The sequence below is a fragment of the Passer montanus genome, unplaced genomic scaffold, assembly GCF_014805655.1.
Source record: "Passer montanus isolate IOZ18808 unplaced genomic scaffold, ASM1480565v1 scaffold13, whole genome shotgun sequence".
Classification (NCBI taxonomy): Eukaryota; Metazoa; Chordata; class Aves; order Passeriformes; family Passeridae; genus Passer; species Passer montanus.
The window spans coordinates 11,973,463-11,993,834 of record NW_024359832.1 but is presented as its reverse complement, the minus strand read 5'-3'; the positions used below and the strand labels follow the sequence as shown (position 1 = coordinate 11,993,834).

At 35.7% G+C, this 20,372-nt stretch overlaps 1 protein-coding gene across 10 annotated transcripts in view; it reads right to left on the bottom strand.

Annotated features, from left to right (window-relative positions):
* KCNIP4 (potassium voltage-gated channel interacting protein 4) overlaps window positions 1-20,372 on the bottom strand; it is a 388,989-nt gene that overhangs the window by 239,917 nt on the left and 128,700 nt on the right. The window contains exon 1 of one of the 10 annotated variants that reach the window (XM_039698982.1): window positions 7,796-7,898. The exons of the other annotated variants lie outside the window; for them this stretch is intronic. The gene's annotated coding sequence lies outside the window, so the exon portion shown is untranslated. Of the gene's footprint in view, window positions 1-7,795; window positions 7,899-20,372 lie in introns of those variants that run through there. 10 annotated transcript variants of the gene reach the window in all.

Below are 20,372 nucleotides of genomic sequence, written 5' to 3'. Positions count from 1 at the left end.
TTCAAAAGCAAAATATGTGCTTCTATTATTTATGTGCCAGGAGAGATAAACAGGCTCGCTATTCTTCAACAGAAAATACATACATGAGAATAGGGTAGTAATCTATGGGAAGTCACTTTTAAAACGGGCCAGAGAAATGCTGTAATTGCTAAGGAGAGCCAGAAGTTAGAGAATAAAAGGTGTTTTCCCCAATAATAAACAAAGCTTTACAAATTGATTCAAAGTCACAAAATGACTGTATACTCTTTGCAGGACATAAAAGGCCTTGGTTGGGCTCACACAATTTTAATGCTTGGACAGAAACCTAGAAATTATCTAGTGCAGTCTCCTACTGGCAAAAGAACCAGTATCAAAGATTAATCCATCTTCAAAGTTAGGTCAGGCCACTCAGGGCTTGTCCAGCCAAATTCTGAAAATCTCTCAGGACAAAGATTTCAGTCTCTCTGGGCAACTTATTCCAGCTTTTGATCACCCTCAGGGCTGAGAAGTTTTCTTGTGATGACACAGAATATTCCTTGCTGTAGCTTTGGAAGATGCACAAGTTGTGCTCCACCTCTCTCTAACCAGCCCCTAGGTTGTACAAGTTCCCCTTCAGCTTTCCCCATACAAAGAAAAGGCCTCTCAGCTCTTTCAGCCCCTTAAACACTTGGTTTTTCTCAGCTTAACATATTCAAATTTTCCAACCTCTCTATTGTACTGCAAACCCCAAAGCTGTGCACAGCCATGGGCACCACTCATCCTCTGTTTTCACTGAGCAGGGGGAACTCTGACACAAGACAAAGAACCTGAAACACAGGAAATGGCAAGTTTTTCTCACATTATTACACCTGACTGCAGGTGCTCTTAAGATGAACTTGTTCCCAACCCCATACTCACTCACAGGCTACAAGGTGTGAAATCACTTCCACTTTTACTAGAAGTTCCCCTGAGGGGATCAACATCACAAATATTCATAAATTCAGCAAATACATTTTTGAGTGGTGAATGAAATCACTATAAGTTTTAATCACCTTATTGTCCCTTGTGTTTCTCTAGACAAGCACAGGCGAAACTGTCTCAGATAAACTGCTGATTCTGGTTTTTTCTTCTTCTTTCTCATATTCAGAAAAATAAAAATATCACACAATAAAAAGAGCCTCTCTCTTGTATTGCCTCAGACAAAGCAGTGCTGCAAACATCTAGTAAATTCCCAGGTCAGCACAATGAAATCAAGCAAGAAAAGTTCTGCTTGCAAAGTGTGTCCCACAGTAGGTCTGTTGAGTGGCAATGAGCCTTCCTTCAGCTGCCAAAGGACTGAATTGACAGTAACCTTTAGAAGATATGGTTGAACTATTAAAGCTCACAGTGCATGACTAAAGGAAAACCAACTAGTCCCTATTTTTAGACTCTGTCTCAGAAGTTCAGCCTATATTCTTCCATCTACATTTTGAACTATTTTGGTTCTAAAATGCATGATTGTTGGCAGATAAACAAGCCAAGGTGAAAACATCACTAAATATTAGCCAATGCATCTTCACAAGCCATGACCCATGTAAGCACTCTTAATACTGCAAAAACCATGAAAATCAATTGTTTGCTGTTCCTTTGTAAAAGCCAAGGAAAGAAATCTAGAAAAGCCATAAGGATTTGGAACCTTCAGGGTCTGAAAATCCCACACTCTAAGGCACAATCAAAGCAGTCAACTTTGTCCTTTCTCCGAAAATTTTCAGGCTGGACAATTCAGCCCAATGATACTTTATAGAGGAACAGAAAATTATTTAAATTCTTTGTGTTCATCTCCTAGCACAGACTGCAGAAGCTGTAACCAGATTTATATCCAGTTTCTAAGATGAGAATTCCTCCTCTACCCACGACTTCTGAGCCAGCACAGGCCATGTCCATAACTTAAGAACTTTTGCACTGGGGCAGGGCAAATACTCCTCCAACTTAATATCCTGTGTCTCCCTGGAGAAGACTAAAAAAGTGCTATCTCCTTTAAGACATCCTTGATGTCTTCATCCAGGGCTTTCTGAAGCAGGGGTAAATTTCCAGCATAGTTGCCTTTTTGGATTTCTCTTTCATGAATTTGTAAAACTTTTTTTTTTAATCCTTTTAAACATTGGCCAAAATCAGTATCTTTTGCAAGCTGAATGTATGCACTGTGATAGGTACACCCCTGGCACGTTCTGAATCTGCCACAGGATAATTTCTCTCCTCATACCTTAGTAATGAGAAACACGGAACCTCTTTATGTCCCTTCATGCCACTCACTTTTATAACCTCCTATCTCATCTCCTGCCTTCCCCCTCATTAGTCATTTTTTTCAAGGCTGAAGAGTCCTGATCTACTTAGACATGTCCTTGTACTAAACCCCTTCCATACCTTTGATCATTCATGCTGGTTTTTTCTGTACTTTTTCTAGCTTTGTTTTGTCCTTTTTGAGACACTGGAACAGCATACAGGAATCAAGATAAAGGCAAGAGCTTCATACAGAGATATAATGATGTTTGCTTTTGTTCTCTCTTCCTTTCTAATAATTCTTAATGTCATATTTGCTGTTTTGATAGCTACTCAGCACAGAAGTGACATTTTCAGAGCACTCCCTGTTATAACTCACAGATCTCTTTCTCGAGCGATAAAGCAGGAACATGGCACACCACCGCAGATGTAATGGGAGGACTGTGTTTTACAGGTACATTGCTTTACATATATGAGTACTGACACCTTATAACCCATTCATTCAACACTTTTCTGCAGGTCTCCAGTGTTGCCCTTTTGCCCTAAAGGAAATTTCTCCCTTGCCCACTCCCTACTTTTCCTGGGGTTGTGATAGCAGCAATGAGGATGAGATTTGGATTTAAGGAGGTCACTGGAAAAAAACCCAGTAGTTAGAATCTCTACACATAAAGCTTGGAAACCACTCTAGTTTTTTGGGCAATATGAGCTATTTTCCCACCATTTGCAGTTATCAATCTTCAATAAATAAACAGTACTTTTTGGGGATTTTTAATTAAAGGCAGAAAGAAATATCTGAAAAGAGAGATAAACAGGCCAATGAAGACCTCCATAAGTATAACTACCTCAAGTGATATTTCACAGGCTTTTCCTACAGAGAGTCAGCTATATGTGAACTGTTCTCTACTTCTGTAGAATACTTTAATCAATGTCTAAGTCATACTGGTAGAAAAGTGCTTTAAAGATCATTTGATCCACTAATATATCTTGTATGAGGAAGGCCCCTCTGCCTGCTGCTCTTGTTAGCCCAAACATGCACCTTTCCCTCTAACAATTTCTCCTGCTCTCCATGCTTTGAACTGTGATTTGCTGTGATAATCTTTCCCATTTAATTAATTCCATCACCTTTGACAATGCTGCATTTCAGTTCTTTGAATATTGCATGCAATGTAAGAAATCCAACAGATTCTCATTTAACAGGAGACACTGAGATGGTTTTATTGTTCCTCTAGAAAGGACTACCCTGCAGATCTTTTCAGCCTTTGCCCTCCCATGCTAAATGACAATGACTAGGTTTCAGAAGATGTATCAATACAATTTCTTTTTTACCCTATTGTAAGCAGAAAATTTTCTGATGATATAACTTCTTTTAAAAACTAAACAAACAAAAAACCTGGGTCTACTTTTCCTCTAGATCTTCTGTAAGGCTTTCTGTTGCTTATACACAGGGAAAAATCCTTTCAGCATTTTTTATTATGCCTTTATCAAGTTATTTTTCAAGATTTGATTGGAATACCGTAATATTTTAACAGTTAGGCAAAGTGTGTACATTTTTCTAGTTTACTTTCTTGGACCTTCTGAATACTGATTTCCCAGTTAGTAATACATTTGACCTTTCAATTTAATGACACCTTTTATCTTCTCACTGAAATAAGTTTTGATATTGTAGTGTGAATTTTTGCTGAAAATCTAATTTGATGTTTCAAAATTAAAATTATCCCCATTACATCCAAATGTACATTACCCTTACGAATGTTCTTTCAATTTCCTTTCTTTGAACTCTTCATTTTCACATAGATGATTTCTTCAAGTTAGGCAGTAATATAATGAATTCTGCTGTTCTTATCAGAATATTGAATCTAATTACATTATAGTGACCTAAAGACTTGGACAGTAGCTTTTTTGACAGTAACATTTTGAGCTGGATTCTGTCCACTCTTGCAGAGCAACTCAAAAATTTCTTCATTTCTTCTCTTTCCCTGAGTAGCTGTTGCATTTAACAGTCACTTGTGGATTTAAAAAAATTACATTTGAAATTGCATTTAAGCTATCTTCAAAGGGGATAATGACATTTTGCCATTATAATTGTATTTTATAAGTGGAATGTTCTAGGATATACTTTTCTGAATAAGTTTCTAATATTGAAATCATAAATTATTACATTTATAGCTAAATACTAATAAATAAAAGGAATTAATATTTAAAAATTGTTCTTCAACATGTCTCATATCCTTAAAAAATGGATGGAAGAGGAATAAGGCATAATGAAATAATAGCAATACTTTTTCCTTTAAATTCAAAACACCTTTTAAAACTCTGACAGTATATTTAATTTTTTTATTTCTTCTGTCCTTTCTTCCTTTGTCCCAGTCTGTTTCTGAGCTTTTCAGCTGCCATTCTACTTTTAATTATTTTAGTTCGAAATTCGATTTTCATATTCCCATTAATTAAACCAGGAGTAAAGCAAAACAACTCAGAGCAAGGCCAAAGTACTAAGCAACCTATATCCACAAGTAGCTTGTAACAGTAGGAGCAAATACTTAGTTTGAAAGATACATTCTTTGACAAACATTCTGATCTGTTTAACAATGTTTTTTGAGACACTGCCACTTTCCTGTAAAAAGAAAAACCCAAAAACCTAGAGGACAAAACCACATTTTTTAAAGGAACATTGATATCCTGTCTCCTCTTTTCTTTCTCCTTCATTAGTGAAAGAGTCACAATTTTATCCAAGTAGGTCATTATATGATACACTGAGAGTCATGGCATGAAAAAAGTCTGTACAAAATTATCACAGACCTTTTTCCTATTTATTGTTTTTAGGACACACAGAAAGGGAAGGTTTTAAAGAGTTTAATATTAGTTACTTAAGGCATTTTCCACTAAATGCTCCATGAAATAAACTTCTTGGTAAACAAGGAAAGTATTAAATATTGAAAGTTATATAAACATTGTTAAAATGTGGTAAATCAGTATACAGTTTTGCTTTAAGTATTATTTGCATGCTTCAAAAACAAAACGCTCAAAAAAAGGTTTCAGAATTGTAAAAATACTGACTCCTAGATGTAATTTACTAATATTATCCTTTATAATTCTGTTTCATCACATTTATATAGGGTGGTGAATGAAAGCAGTTTTACCCATTGCTAGGACTGAGTAACATATCCAGGGAGGGGAGAAGTAGAGGTTCAGATCTTCATTCTCCCAAGATTTCAGCCCATGTCATTTTAAGACAAGTAATTTCCACCTCCTGTTACACAAGGGTTAAAAAACGGATGGCACCAATTGGCAGTTAAACCTCTTTTGCACAGAGAAGTAGTGAATGCACATTCCTCATTCTGGGATATGGTTCAGGGACTTTTGGAAAAAAGATGCCAACAGCAGCTCCTCACTTTTGTAAAGGCTTGTGAATTTAAGCCAGGTTTTTTTTCTGAATGTATAAAAGAGAAGCCCTGCTATTGGAACACACATAGTCATTGAAAAGTCTAAAACCTTTTCTATATCTGCTGGATTTGATTCAGGTGCTAGTCAAACTAAAAATATAACTTTAAAAAATCACAGCAATGTTTATCAGAGCAATGAAGACTGGAGATGCAGCTGTAAATGACAGCACAGATTTACATAATCTTAGAAGCCTGATCTGTCACTGCTCACCTGGTACATCCATGACTGATGCTTTGAAAGAACAAAGCACTGTGCTTCCCTAAACTCCAAAAAGCCATAGACCCATTTGTCTGTGTGATCCCACAGGTAAAGAAGATAAGAAGGTAAGAAGTTAAAAATAACCAAGTATAATTTTATTCTAACAAAAATGTTAAAATATCCAGTTGAATAAAATATTTACAACACATTGAAGTTTAGCTCACAAAGGGTAATAAATCTCAATTTTTTCACTTCAGAGAACCCCTATGTGTAATGAAAATGTATACCTCTGTCTTATCTCTCAACATGTCTCTGGAGTTATTGAAAATGTAAAATAATCTAACCTCACTCAAAATAAATAAATAGATCATATGACTTAAATGCTCTCGAGGGATAAATAACAACATCACTGAAGAGTCAACTAGACACCATAAAACACATCAAGTTGCAAATAGGACTTCCTCTTTAGCCTCAAAAATGAGTGAAAAAAGAGGAAATATTTATGAAGACATCTACTCTTCTGCACACCTCTGCCTTGCAAAAAATACCTGTACTAAACCAAAACCAGTAATTTTTTGTTAATGAATGGGGTTTTTAAAGCATAGAATCATAGAATGGATTGTGTTAGAAAGGACCTTTAGATGTCATCTAGTCCAAGCCCCTTGCAAGGAGCAGTGACACCTTCAACCAGATCAGATTGTTCAGAGCCTCGTCCAACCCAGCCTTGGATGTTCCCAGGGATGGGGCATCTACTGCTTTACTGGGTAACCTGTGCCAGCGTCTCATATGCTCAAAGTATAAAATTCCTTCCAGGTATCTTGTCTGACTCTGTCTTCTTTCAGATCAAAACCACTGTGCCTTGTCCTATTACAACAGGCCCAATTATATTCACACTCATATATCTATAGATGAACACACACATGGATGATTTCAAATTTGAACAGCCACTTGTCTTTTAAAAGGCAAATGAGCTTGAGAAAGTAAAAAAAAAAAAAAAAAAAAGCCCAAAACCTAGAAAACAAATTTTAAACACAATTTTCCCAATAGATACAGGAATAAGTACAAAATAAAACTTAAGGCAAATAATGTCTACAGTTTCAATTTATAGCAGAAATAGAAGGATGGAGAAGAGCAAGGAGCATGAACAAAAGTAAGGAACGGATTTCTGCATAAAATTTCTGCACAAAAAATAAAATTAGAGAACAGTAGCTCAGTAGCACTTCCAGCTGCAATACTAGATGACATGTAACAAAACTAGCAGGTAAAGAAAGAAATATCTTCTTCACACACTGCACAGTTAATATGCAATTTTTTTTTTTTTTATATAATGCTGCAGGCTCCAAAAATATTCTTAAAAATGCTACTTTTAAAAATTAATGCATTAAATATATATATATAAATAACTACTAAATGCAATATCATTATCTCCTGTTTGGAAAATGCTTGAATTGTAAATTGCTAGGAATCAGAGAACATTCCTAGGACATCTCAATATATGCTTTTCTTATTTATTACCTCCTCTAAACCTGTTGACCTTTGACAAACCAATATAGAAGCCAAACTTCACTCTGACCTACAAGATATTTTTATGTTTTGTATTGCCATTTATATGCCCATAAACCCTCAAGAACTCTTCAACGAGTACAGTAATTTTCATTGCAGATAAAATGACCAAATAAAGCTATACTGCCTAACAAAGTTAATTCTTCTTGACAGGAAAAGTTTGAAACCAACTATAATGTACTTTAGGGCAAAGTTATGCATGTCTATCATATTTTGCAACCTGCAGTATGTCAATATCATGCAATACTACATTTTAATCTCTCTATAACTGTATTATTCACGATAAATAGTTACCATTTCTATGCACAATATTGATATTCTGCTAACATGACACAGGCTGACAAGAAAGTGGAAAAAAATGGGTAGAGGGCCTTACTATGTCTGGAGGCATTTTTCTATCAGCAACCAAGCAGGCAGCAGAAATAAAGAATCCTCTCGCCTTCCTAGAGCTGCTGAAATGAGCTGTTTATTTGACTAGCAAGTCATGGTGTAGACTGTGAAGCCCAAAAAACAAACAAGTTTAACACAGCCTCCCAGACAAGTAGGTCACCTCCTTTTCAAGGAAGCAATGTAAACAAAAACAGCAATCTCCTAAGACACAGATAGACATCTTTGCAACCTGGGTAAGATTAGATGATGAAAGACTGTGGATAACTCAGCCTCTTTTCATCAGATATTAACAATATCTGGTATTATTTACAACTGGATTGCTTTTGCTTGCTGTAAAAAAAGTTTATGCATTGCATAATATTGAATAATAAACTGTGGTATGACAGATTATCAACCTTATTTATTTATTTTCTGATTGTAAAGAATGTATTTGCTTAACACTTGCTCATGCTGCAGCTCAACTATGCCAACATAGCAAGAAACTGTTCTTTCATCACTGCCTCAGAGAGTTTATTCTCAAGAATAATTCTCCTGTGTTAGCTGGAGTTTTTAGGAGAAACTCATTAGACACAGTAATCCATGATGAAGTATTACAGTTTTATAACTGCATATTCCTTACAAAATTCCACTCAAATAATTTGCTAAATATTATTTTTATTTATTGTTTACAAGGGGCAAACATTGTGCGCTGTAACCTGATGTTTCCTGAGTTTAGGTTTTAACCTGCACTATGTGCATCCTCTCCCTGATCATAGTTGAATTTTTTTTTTTGGTGATTTTTCCTCTACAATGAGAAGTAGACAAGCTTTTCATGGGTTTTAATATTAAAAAAATACATAATCTTATTGTTACTCATAAACTTAATGTGAGATTTGTAGAGTTACCACCATCAAGCTACTCTCACAATTAATCAACTGAATAATAAAATGATGAAGTAATAGTGCAAAAACCTGTTTGAGGAATCAGAATTCCCAGCCAGGAATCCTGTAATTATGTCTCAGTTGGGTTTTGTCCAACAGAAAACACAGGAATATGAAGGCTGAAATAACAAATCCATTATTAACATACTGAGCATAAAAGGGAACAGTTATTCACAGTGACTTACATCCATTCAGAAGTGATTCAGGGGTCACTATCAGAAGATATCAGCACAGTGATTACCAGTGGTAAAACCACAAATCCAACATTAGAAACTGTTAGGAAAGGACACGAAGCAGAAGGGCATCACTGTGCTTTTATATACTGCACCCAACTCCTGAATACTGTGCACAGTGATGGTTCTCCAATCTTCAAACATAAAGCAAAAAGAAACATTAAAAGGAGAGGACAGCAAGGATGGTCATGCATACAGAGTGATTTCTGGAAAAGACATACCTATAGGGAAATGGACCAAACCATCCCATGAAAATATGAGTAGCAATTTTAAAACAAAGGGATGGGATGTTTTCCCCTACCTACCATATAATTAACTGTGGTGTTCATTTCCATAGGATGTTGTGAGGTCAAAAGTCTACACAGGACCAAAGGAAAAATACCATGAAAAGACAAGTGCTATGGCAAAAGAATGGAATAGTCATTGTGACTGCTGTAATTAACTGAAAAGTTCTTGAAAATCTTTTTGCTGGAGCCTAAAAAGCCATGACAAGATCACATTAACTTTACCCTCAATTTCTCCTATGCTTTTCATGACTAGTCAGTGTATGAATTTCACTGAATACTTAGTAGATTACATGATACAACCATCGTTATGTTTTCTTTTCATTGTTTTGTCATAATTATACTTTAAAATATTTTTACCCTTCTCTTTGTTATATAATTATATTTATTCTGAAAGTTTGGCTGAGGTCTTTAGTATATTCTCTTCTTGGCTAGACAGATTTTCTTTTTCCTGATTGAAAAAGCAAGAATCTCTGAAAAGCAGCACAGTAAAAATCTGTATTTCTGAAATCCTGTTCTGACCTTCACCCCGCTCACACAGCATGTCCTCTTTTTCTACTTAGCACTTTTTTCTTACAGTTCTTCTTTCCTTGCAAATCATTCATGCAAAAAATTAAGTGACAGCTATCCTCCATTAGAAGATTAACTCTGTTTAAAAATTATTCCTTGTTAAGAAGTACTATGTCACACTAGAATTAGATGCTTGAATTAACATTGCAAAATTTAGAAACATGATTACTGTATTATTATCATTTAATGATTTTCATTTTTGCTTTTTTATAAAAAAGCCACTTCTCCATCTTGTGCTCACAGTGTGCCTACTCACTTAGAACTATACATCTAACTATTGTGAGGCAAAAATAGCATAAAAAAGCTGCTCAGAAATAGAAATTACCATATTCATGACTTTCTAGATAAACTTTTCAGAACACAGTAGAAGACAGAATTTGAACCAGAAAAAGTTATTGTCAAGTTTTCTGATTAAACAGACAGCTCCATAAAATAGCTGAACTTGTTAAAAATATAAAGAAACATTTTTTTAAAGCAATGACATAAAATTAAAGATTCAATAGGTCTACAATGCACTACAACCATCTAGTTCATTAAAGCCAATAAGTGATAACAAATAAATATTAGGAAAGCAAAGTAGACAATGAAAAGCCATCTTCCAAGGACATACACCTAATCATTAAAAGATAATTTACATAAAAGTGTGCTGAAGTAGTAGGGTATAAAGAAAGCAACTGAGCAACACAGAGTATTTGGCTTTTTGAAGCACCACCTTTTTGCCCTCCTTCATGTTTCTGTTTGAAAGTGTCTCTATTCTGAGAGCAAAAGAAAAAACATGTCCCAGAGCTATTTCACAGAAGGCTAGTATATATTTCAGACTATGTTACAGCTTAAACATCTATTTAGAGTTTGAACTAGTCAGTTTCTGCACAATGAGGTAGTTGCAAGAACATCCTTGAGCATTCTGAACCCATTTTGTACCTTGAGCATTTTGAACCCATTGTCTGGTCAGTATCTTCCAAAAAACAGGTAGAGTGAGAAAGTTCATTCTTTTTAGGTCAAAATATTTTTGATAATGAAAAAAATCCCAAGAATAAAATCACAAAATACACCTTTGATGGGGATTACAGCAGAGACTTTAAAAACCTTCTTCAACATTACCCTTATTTTAACAACCTAAATTTCACCATGTAAATCTGAAGGTTGTTTTACCTAATCACAGGTGAGAAACATACTAAAGAGAAAATTTGTTCTCCTTGGGACTATAAGCACCCTTAGATACTTGAAACAAAACGACCTTGGTAACAAAAGAAGGGTTCTGCACCACAGCAGTTACCATGGCACGGGTTCTCACCTGTGGGTACAGGAACCTCATTTCTCCACAACATCTGATTTTGAATACATTTACTCCTGCCACGTTGGAAACTGTTGTTTCTTAATATCTTAAAAATGAAAACATTTCAATATTAACTTTACTTTTTTAAGTTCATTAAATGTCTTGAATTTTCTGATTCTTTTGATTATGTTTGCAGTGCAACAACTGGAAGAGGTGGTATTTAGATGTTTAAGATGGAAGTACGTTTGAACAATGACAGTTATGCCTCTTCTCAGTATTTAATGGACCATGACTGACTTGTTTGGCAAGGTATGATAAAAAGAATATCATCATCCAATTAGACTAATCAAAACAGGATCAGGTAGACAGAAAACTAGAAATAAAGACTATTTCAGGAGAGCCTGTGCCTATCCTTAAATCCTTTAGAAGCAGCCTGATGTATGTAGGAAGCAGATAGTATTTTTTTTTTAAGGGCAGACAGTAATTTTTTAATGAAAAAAGTTTCAGTGAACATTGCTTTACTTATTCATTCTACACTAGCCCAGTTATTTTTGCCATTGAGATAAACACAGAATGAAAAGTGAACTGCAACATATCAGTGTCTCAATTTTTGTATTTTATAAAAAGTGAAAGTGATAAACCATCTTTTAAAAGGGTGCCAGTCATCTTAGAGAATGATTCAATTCACTGAACATGGTTATTAGTTTAACAACAAAAGCTGATATTCTCTTGAGCTGAATTTATGTACTATCTCTACAGTATCCTTCCAACTGATTCTTTATCTAGCACATTATACTCTCACTGTACTTGCAGATCTACATTATTCCCACCTATGGGGTGAATCAAGCTTCATAAATACCTTATAAAATGTCAGGATTCTAGATGAAAACTGAAGCTCTTAAAAATTGTAGAAATGTTGAATTTTGCAGAATCTTCAAAATCTGTTACATCCAAATCTATTGTCTAAATCAAGATAGCTCCCTCAGATTTTCAGAATGCATTATTGTACATATTTTTGAGATGTTTCACTGCAATCATGTGCTCTACTGGGCTTGTGGCCACTCAAGAATTCACAAGAGTTGAATGCAACCATAGATGCTGTTCTCACAGTGTCACAGTTAAGCCTAGAACTCAAAATACCTTAATTACTTTCCTACTGTCACTATTTTCCTTGGCAAACTCAGTAATTAGTGAACCATACCTTAAACTAAAGACAAAGTAAACATCAGAATATCTAAAATCAGAATAAAATAAAGGTTTTTTGCAACACAGCACTGACACGCTGAAAAGATGCTGACAGAATCTAAATCTCTCTCCTTCAGGAATTTGCAACCATCTGTCCACAATATCTAATTCCTTCCTGTGGAGTCACTTTCACAACTGTCTAGCATCCTGAGGTAGAAAAGTGCTCAGATATTCCCACAAAATCCTTGCTGTTCACCTGGGAGAAAAGCTACCAAGCAGTAGGGCATATAACATAAAGATGTTCTCAGATGAGCATGTTGGTATCCTCTGACTGAGGGAGATTTGCCGACCTTAGGCAGGGAGAACATGACCACTGCCACAGGAGAGAGTGTTTCACAGAAACACAGGCACAGCCCCTAACGGGGTGTGTATGGGGTACCCTCATGGGCTATTCATTTTCCCTTCTCCTCAGCTGGTTCCAGAACACCATAGTCACCCAAGGAACTGTCCTCAAACCCTTATATATCCTTCCAAAAGATGGCAACCAACAAGAGGAAAACCCATTTCTTCTTCAGGCATTTACTCTGAATTGTGTTTCCTATTCAGAAGTGATCTTAGACATCTCTAAATGAACATGCTGGCATACAAAAAGAAATATAACATGCTTAGAGTAGAAAATGTCCATGCATTAGATAATTCTGTGTACCTTGCATGAAATAATGCTTTCAGGTCTTGAATTTCCCTGGTTAAAGCCTGGGGAGGGGAGTGCAGGAAACAACTCCTAGTAAAATAAGATGATGTTTACATTCCTCAGAAAGTGAATCTGTCGTCTAATTAGGAAGGGCCAGACTGTCTGCCAGTGTAGAGCAGATAGAGGGGTTTCCAGGTGAAAAACAAAGCAAGACTGTAACAGCTGAAATTGGTGAGCAGTTACAAAGTACTCAACTAAAAGCAAAATTACACTTCATGCTAGGTCTGAAATTGAATTACACCTTGTCTTGAGAGGAGCAGCAAGTCAGACAAACAAGAGCAACAAATACCTTGCTAAGTTCAACCACAGTGCAATTTAAGCATAGTTGTTCTGCTATAATCATTTGTAATTGTGTTGTCTACTCATATTTTACTGTCACCTGAAATAGCTTTCCGTGGGTTTAACAAACCTGACATGTCTCTAAGTGGGATTCTGTGTCAGCTTTACAAATACTCCATTCCCAGTTGTGTTGTGCAGGGGCTGAAATGTCAGAGGGAGGTTTCATGTGAACTGCAGGCCAGGCAGAGAGTTCCATAGTAGGTGCAGGTCAGGTCAGAGCATTAATTTTATTTTTTGGGGTACTGCTATGTAATAAGATTTCCAGGTATGCGCACAAACACCCAGACTCTAAAGAAAATGTTATCAGTGAAGAAGAATCGATTAAGAATAAGAAGAGATTAAGAATAAAAAGTATTTAGCTGCTGTGAAATATTTTTTTAGACCATTATGCTACGAATACTGATAAAGAACATAACAACTGAGATGCAATATCAGGCAAATATTTACATTACCAGAATGTGAAAGACAGAGAAAACCTTGCAGGTGGCTGCCTTTGCATTGCTCTAAGATTCTTGACCTACTGAATTGGAGAGTAAAGATCAGGCTAAGTACAGTTCAAGCTTCCTCATTATCCAACACATAATTAGCAATGATGACCTGTCTGCATGGTGAGATGATGGAAATCTCTTTGTTTATCATATAAAGTGAAATTTACCACTAAAATTCTGAAGAAATATATTTAAGCTGTTAGAGAATAGGACTTAATAAAATCTCACATGTATTCACTAATTTATCCTGCTTCATTAACTACAGCTCCATTCATAAGAGATCTTCTCTATACCTTAAAAATAGCCATTCATGTAGTATTATACATTTTGAAATACTATACAGACACTTTATATTGGTTCCCTTCATAAAAGCCACAAAGAATGAGAAGGGCTTTTCTATCTGGTGTTTTGACTACATTTCAACATTTTCAGACCTAAATATGGTAAACAAAAAACATACACAGAACTAGAAGAGCTATGGTGGTAAAGTTTTAATAAAGTTTAATTTTGTGTTATGAACTTTATAATAATTCAAACTCTACTGATCTAAAAAAAATAATTAAAAATAGGTCTTTTCTATAGATGAGATCAAGTAGGCTTTTCCCAATAAATATTACACTTTACTGCACAAATAATTCTTATTAATAATAACAATTAATACCACAGCAGGTAAATAATAATGGGAAAGCCTTGTCCTTTGAAGCAAGTTTTTTAAAGTTTTTTTTCAATTCACTGTGTCACAGTGCCTACACATCCTTCTTGGGCTACATCCATACACCAAACCATGGCCTCTGGTGGGCGGTGAGTGTCATTCTCCCAAAGGAAACCACAGAATAAGCTAAGTTGGAAGGGACCCACAAGAATCACTGAGTGCATCTTCCAGCCGTGCACAGGACCATCCCCAAGAGTCACACCATGTGCCCAGGAGTTTTTTCCAAACACATCTTGAACTCTGCCAGGCCTAGTGCTGTAATACCTAAATGCTGGGAGCCACCTGACAATCATTTCAATGATAGCATTAAAAAGCTGTGAAAGATGCTACAAAGACCTTCAAAAATACAATCACCACAAAACAAAATCTATTTCCACTGAAAGTCCACTGGCAACAGAATGCCTGAGGTTCTGCATACTCCTCTTTACTGCATAAAATTGTGGGAACGGTGAACCCTGGTGTCTATATTAATATTTATAAATCTAGGGAAGCAAACAACCTTTAGCTAAGATAATGTCAGCAAGGACATGTGATGATTTATTATGTCAGACAGACACAAGAGACTCACTGCCAAAAATGAGAGACTCAGTGGAAAGACACTTAACAGCTGCAATTTCTTGAGTAAAAATCCAATAAAAGAAGCACTGTGACACTTTTATTGGTATCTCACAACTTCCAGATTCAAAAGGAGTAATTTAGTTTAAGCAACAGGTGATGCAAATAATTTTTGTAGTAAATTTTTTCAGTTGCAAGCCTGGCAAGCTACACAGCATTTCAGCATAAAGGGATGCACACTTTTTTTATATTATGCTTACCAGTATCCTTTTTGGTATTCCAAGCTCTTAATTTTAGCTTTCAATCTGAAAGCAAAAGTTGCCCAGTCTTCTGAAAATCAAAGTTGAGTTTTTCTTTGTCCTATCAGTGATATCTTCAAAATATTACAGTCATAACTGTCCCTTATTGTATTCAGGGCAACCCTCATGGCAGGGAGAGGAATGATGAGGAGGACTCCATTGATATCAGAAGGTTAATTAATTACTTTATTATACTATATTATTCTATGTTATATTACACTCTATTACATTACATCTAAGCTGAATCTGCAGAGTACTCAACTCTGCTCACAAATGCACTCCACTGCACATCATCTCGTGACTGTCACTGACAGTCCTGACACACCTGGCCTATAGACAGGCTAAGGAAACAAATATCTATCACTCTGGTAAACAATCTCCATATTGCATTCTACTTTTGCACAAACACAGGCTCAGAAAACAAGATAATAATTGTTTTTCCTTTCTCTGAGGTTCAGATTTTCTTTGTGAAGAGAAATGTAGCTACAGTCCCTAGTTGAATTAATGCATTTTCCTTGAATAATTATTTGCTTTCCATATAACTCAAATGACCATTAGTTTCCATTATTCCATCATTAATACCCAAAATTAGCTCAATTCAACAGTGGCATAAAACTGCTGTGATTTTAGACAGCTGAAAGACCATCCTAATGTTGGCGGTATCAGTCCAGATACTAAAGAGCAGCAGAAAAATCAAAACCACCCTCTTTCTTTGGACATTGTGCCTATCAGGGAACCAAGAATTAAAAAAGGTGTGACACAATTAATAGTACTTGGTGTATATGGGATTGAAATAATGCCATTTTCATTCCATTTTTCAAATCTGTGTCCTCAAACCTATAGGAGATGAAACATCATCGATTGGTGTGGATTTGTACCTGCCTTGTGTACAATGTTTTGTATGTTTCTTTCTGGCACTGATCTTCAGTACCAGTTGATAAAGTCACTTAAATGAGATCTTTTGGTGCTCCAGTGCTAACCAATTTAGAGGATATCTGAAGTCTTAGTGTAACCAGGAGAACTTAATCCATTTCATTGTACCTACAGAAATGAAATTATTCTGCCTCTGGGTCCTTTTTGCAGCCTACAACATTGTTTGGGCAATCACAGGGTATCAATGCTACCACACTGCTTTCATATAACCATTTTAGTCTTAATCTAGTACCACTGTATCCAGGGGAGCTGCATAAAATATTGAATGCAAAAATGAAGAGCATATTTAAGCTACAAATACCTGCTTGACAAAGAAATAGTGCAAGAAAATATTCATACTGCAGTTGCTAACACCTGTTTCTTTTTTTGCATTGTAGATGAGATCCTACATTAGCCTGTGTTGTGCAAATCCTGGTACCATTTAATATGTTTGAAAGTGCAAATAAAACAGTGCTATCTTAAAACCACACTTAGGATCTTTCTAAAAATAGGAAAGTGCTGGAAGTCATTCGTAGTGGGGGGAATACACAGTAAAAGAGTGTAAGTAATTTAAAAGACTACTTGGAGTCTGGATTTAACATTAAATTTGCTTTGAATCAGTGTTTTTCTTCCACTTCTTTGCATGCATTCCTTAAACTGTGTAAAGGATATTTGAGAAACTGAGTCTGATAAATAAGTCAAAATATTTGAGAAGGAAATGTATTACTAAATTTAAATAATTTTTACAAAGCAAAACTTAAAGATCTGTAAGAAAATGGAGTGATGAGAGAGATACAGTGTATATAGCAGTAGACTAATTGAAAATTACTTACAGAGGTTTCTTTATTCTCCTTCTATACATACACTTCAATATAGTAGAGGACTTCCTCGAGGAGAAAAAAATTAGGCAGGATTAATTGTGTCTGGACAACTTCTGCTCAATGTACATGTGAGGTCAGACCTAAACCCATGGCTTGGTGGGTGGGTTCTTTTCTTTACCACTGATTTACAATTAAGACCTTAATTAAATTTTATTCCCTCTCTTCGGTAGTTTATTATTTAATCCACTTTGTTTGAATTTATTTTGTAAGTTTCAAATCTCACTGTGAATCACAGAATATTTGGTATGTTGGAAAACAAATACAAGGAACACTGAAATAAGTGAAAACTGGAGAGCAGGCTGGTGGGTAAATACAAACCAAAGCAGAGTTATCCTCATGACCCAGGCTTCTGCTCCTTAGAGGTTGCTCCTTCTTCAAATGCAAGACATTTGATATCCCTGAAGGATATTACTCTCCTGTTTACTGCTGTCTGATTTTTAGAACCAATGTGCCTCTGGGGAAGCCACTCGCATTTGCATTTGGGGTGGTTTGCTGTTATGATAGCAGCTGACTTTAAAAAGCAGATAAAGATTGCAGTGACATGAGAAAATGTGTCCTGGGCAAATAACATCCTCCAAAGAGAAGCCAAAATGAGATCTGATTGCAAGGTTGTATCACAATTGCTGTAATTCATAATTTCTTACAACACTATTATTGTAAGAAGAAATTGAGTAATTTCAGTATTTTTACCTCCTTTTCCCTTTTCCTTAAAGAAGCTTATGACTCTCTCATGGAAGAACATTTCTTCTTGTTGATACTTGCGAACCATTCAGCTCCTAATATGGAGTTAGAAACAAAAAGGGGGGATGTCGCAAAGAGATTGCACAGAAATAAGTCTTAGGGGAAAACAAACCCCCACAAAAGGTAATTACCTCTTGTGGCAGTTAAACTCCAACATCTATGAAGTATAAAGGTCCTCACAGCCCAGTCACTATCAGCAAGATGCCGGATTCCAGAGTGCCACCACAGGACAAATAAAAGTGCCTAGGTCCTGTGAAACACACCCAATAACCCAAGGTATGTAATTGGGAAGTACTGTGTCACACTATGATGGCATCACTGTGAACAGGGAGTTTAAACAACTAAACCGCTTTCCCTCGCTTTTGGGGGAAATACTGGAGCCCTCCTACTCTCCTTACCCCCTGCAAGTGACTTGATGATTTCACTCTCTTAACACTCTATTTAGTCTCCACACTTCAACCCTGCGTTCTCCTTCAGGAAATTCAGCCAATTCCACTGACTACAGTGCCTAAACCTGCACGTTTCATTTGCTATAATAGCAATGGATCAATTCCAGAATACTGCTAGATTCACTTTCACATTTAAACAGCTTCATAAACAAATTCAAGTGGCAAGATTATACTGCACATTCTCTATTTATCTCTATAATTTGCCTTGTAAAATAATTACTCACTTTTAGGTGATAAATTTATGTCCCCAGAACTGTCCTCTAGGTTAAATCATGCTAAATCATTCCTCACTATATGCAATATTTCCTGCAACCATTTAATTTTAGATGTTCTGCTTTCATTGAAACTGTTATTTCTTATGTTAGACAAATAGTGTTAATCTGATGGCTGTGTTTTAGTAAGCATCTTCTGAAATTCAGAGAATGTACTCTGTAGTCCAAGAGCTAAATCCCAGAAGGAAAAATAATCCAGTGCCACAAAGAGAGAATTTGAGAAAACATTCACTAGCCATGTAAATTTCTCTACCAATACAAATTCCAACAGAATGTACTAATAAAATTAAATCAGCATTATCCAACAAAACATACTGTTACTATTCCTGAAGATACTAGTGTGAAATATTCTAAATCCATATCCATGCTTTGTGTTTTGGTACCTGCACACCACCATCTAGTCAACTTATTAAAAAATAAGTTTGATCATCCAACCAAATGTGCTAACATCTAAACAAAAATTACTTGGACAACCTGTAGATTTACTGTGGGTGCATTCCTAGGCCTGCAACACACTGAAAGTAAGAAGTTCAAAGCAGTTAACACAGTATTTGAAAATATATGCTTCAAGGGAATACACTATCTTTTCTTAGCTATGACAGAAGCGAAATGCATTTTTTTCATCACATATAAAATATGAGATGTCTCCCACATGATTCCTATTGTCAGAAAGAATCACTCCTTAGAAAGTAGGGCAATATATACACTGACATCTTCTATACCAATAAGAACAGCTTAGTTTACCATAGTGAAAGGGTGAAACCAGATAAATTGAAAGTGAAAGGCAGGACAATTATGCTAAAAATGTAATAGAAAAACAAACTGACAGATGAATTGTTCCTAAATCTTGGCTGTAGATAGTTTTGCTACCATAATTCTGGATGGGATCAAGACTCTGCCATGAAGGGAATAATGAACAAGGTTCATTTGTTTGTGGTGTATCTTCAGAATACTGTTTTCCATCTACCTACATTCAAAAAGTACATGTCAGCAAGAAAACCATTCCTGAAGTGAGATTCATAGACTTGTGAAATTCTAATAGCTTGAAAATGTGCCCCAGCAGATACTGCTGTGCGATGAAACAGTTTATCAGTAGGAGATACTATTTTTATCTCTAATCAAGCAGGTATAAGTGTATGTAATGTAGTCTTTCAACTCTTCCATCCCCCCCGCAAAAAAAAAAGCTCATCCAGAGCACATTATCATAATTGCCAATGCCTTTTTCAACTTTGCAGGAGGGAAAAAAAGGGAGTTTTTCAATGCATTCTACATCTAACTCCAAGGCTTAAATAAAAAAGCTTAAAATTTTTATGCCTTCAAAAAAATAAAAATGGAATAATCTCAACAGGCAGTTGTCTCCCATGGATTATTAGGTCTCTCAAGAAAGCTTATATAACCCACATAGGTCTTATGATTATCTTGAAAACCCAAGGAAACATATTATAATCATCTTAAAAGTAAAGGGCCATATTTGCAACAGGGGTTTGAAGATAAAGGTTATTCCAATTTTTCCTATTTCAACATTGCTTTTTACTTCAAAAATTCTTTTAACTCCAGTATGTGCAGAAAGTTATTAATGGGGGTGCAGAAAGCACACCCTGTAGTACCAGATAGAAGAGGCTGTTGTAACTGAGCAGGAACTTTTGCAATAGAAAGTCTTTACATAAAAATGAAAACCTGAAAATTTCAACTGATG